This window comes from Pristiophorus japonicus, unplaced genomic scaffold, assembly GCF_044704955.1.
Source record: "Pristiophorus japonicus isolate sPriJap1 unplaced genomic scaffold, sPriJap1.hap1 HAP1_SCAFFOLD_2834, whole genome shotgun sequence".
NCBI lineage: Eukaryota > Metazoa > Chordata > Chondrichthyes > Pristiophoridae > Pristiophorus > Pristiophorus japonicus.
In genome coordinates this window covers 7,501-10,000 of record NW_027252598.1, presented here as the reverse complement: position 1 = coordinate 10,000, position 2,500 = coordinate 7,501, and positions in this window count along the sequence as shown.

Below are 2,500 nucleotides of genomic sequence, written 5' to 3'. Positions count from 1 at the left end.
GAGACCGACCAGGGCTGCCGCCCAACCGACTATTCACCCTTTTTGGGCGGGAATTTTTTCCATTTTTGTCCATTTTTCGGGTTTTTGGTCGGGCTTCAAAAACGGCAGCCCGAGGCCTGGCAGAGGCCGGGGCATGTCCCCGGTCGCGCCAGGCGGCTCGCGCGACCCGATTAGGCCCCGAAAGGAGTCGGGAAATCGGCAGACCTGCCCGAGTTCAGCCCGGGGGAGGCGGGGGGCAGGTCGGTTCGGCTCAAATCATTAACCAAAGCCGAGACTTGGTCTCGCTGGCGCAACCGAAGTGCCAGGCTGGATAACTCATTAACCAGAAGGCGGCTGGAGGCAGGCAGGGCTGATGGCTGAGGCCGGGTGGAGGCCACCCGCGGCCGGGAAAGTCAAAAGTCCCGTTGTGTGGAAGTCTATGAGGTCAGATTCGGCCGCCTTACCGGGCCTGCGGTTGATGGTTTCCCGCTTGGGCAAGCGAGTCGGCCCGGCAAAGTGGCCACTTGCATTTTCTGGCAAGTGTCTGCGAACAACGTTAATGAGTTGAACCTCGGCAATTGTCGGAAGTCCCGATGAAGAAATGAAAATGCCCCTTTTGCGGGGATTTGGATGCTCATGGCCGGCAGCAGGTGGCCCGACGCCCCGCCAACTTGACACTTGTCATTTCTGTCCTTGGGGGTTGGCGGGGTATCTGCACAGAGGTAGGAGGTGGCAGAATCGAGACTTGGTGAGTTTTCCAAACAAACGTCTCGAGCCTCCAGGTCTGCAGAGACCGACCAGGGCTGCCGCCCAACCGACTATTCACCCTTTTTGGGCGGGAATTTATTCCCTTTTTGCCCATTTTTCGGGTTTTTGGTCGGGCTTCAAAAGCGGCTGCCCGAGGCCTGGCAGAGGCCGGGGCATGGGCCCCGATCGCGCCAGGCGGCACGCGCGACCCGATTAGGCCCCGAAAGGAGTCGGGAAATCGGCAGACCTGCCCGACTTCAGCCCGCGGGGGCGGGGGGCAGGTCGGTTCGGCTCAAATCATTAACCAAAGCCGAGACTTGGTCTCGCTGGCGCAACCGAAGTGCCAGGCTGGATAACTCATTAACCAGAAGGCGGCTGGAGGCAGGCAGGGCTGATGGCTGAGGCCGGGTGGAGGCCACCCGCGGCCGGGAAAGTCAAAAGTCCCGTTGTGTGGAAGTCTATGAGGTCAGATTCGGCCGCCTTACCGGGCCTTCGGTTGATGGTTTCCCGCTTGGGCAAGCGAGTCGGCCCGGCAAAGTGGCCACTTGCATTTTCTGGCAAGTGTCTGCGAACAACGTTAATGAGTTGAACCTTGGAAATTGCCGGAAGTCCCGATGAAGAAATGAAAATGCCCCTTTTGCGGGGATTTGGATGCTCATGGCCGGCAGCAGGTGGCCCGACGCCCCGCCAACTTGACACTTGTCATTTCTGTCCTTGGGGGTTGGCGGGGTATCTGCACAGAGGTAGGAGGTGGCAGAATCGAGACTTGGTGAGTTTTCCAAACAAACGTCTCGAGCCTCCAGGTCTGCAGAGACCGACCAGGGCTGCCGCCCAACCGACTATTCACCCTTTTTGGGCGGGAATTTATTCCCTTTTTGCCCATTTTTCGGGTTTTTGGTCGGGCTTCAAAAGCGGCTGCCCGAGGCCTGGCAGAGGCCGGGGCATGGGCCCCGATCGCGCCAGGCGGCTCGCGCGACCCGATTAGGCCCCGAAAGGAGTCGGGAAATCGGCAGACCTTGCCGAGTTCAGCCCGCGGTGGCGGGGGGCAGGTCGGTTCGGCTCAAATCATTAACCAAAGCCGAGACTTGGTCTCGCTGGCGCAACCGAAGTGCCAGGCTGGATAACTCATTAACCAGAAGGCGGCTGGAGGCAGGCAGGGCTGATGGCTGAGGCCGGGTGGAGGCCACCCGCGGCCGGGAAAGTCAAAAGTCCCGTTGTGTGGAAGTCTATGAGGTCAGATTCGGCCGCCTTACCGGGCCTTCGGTTGATGGTTTCCCGCTTGGGCAAGCGAGTCGGCCCGGCAAAGTGGCCACTTGCATTTTCTGGCAAGTGTCTGCGAACAACGTTAATGAGTTGAACCTTGGAAATTGCCGGAAGTCCCGATGAAGAAATGAAAATGCCCCTTTTGCGGGATTTGGATGCTCATGGCCGGCAGCAGGTGGCCCGACGCCCCGCCAACTTGACACTTGTCATTTCTGTCCTTGGGGGTTGGCGGGGTATCTGCACAGAGGTAGGAGGTGGCAGAATCGAGACTTGGTGAGTTTTCCAAACAAACGTCTCGAGCCTCCAGGTCTGCAGAGACCGACCAGGGCTGCCGCCCAACCGACTATTCACCCTTTTTGGGCGGGAATTTATTCCCTTTTTGCCCATTTTTCGGGTTTTGGTCGGGCTTCAAAAGCGGCTGCCCGAGGCCTGGCAGAGGCCGGGGCATGGTCCCCGATCGCGCCAGGCGGCTCGCGCGACCCGATTAGGCCCCGAAAGGAGTCGGGAAATC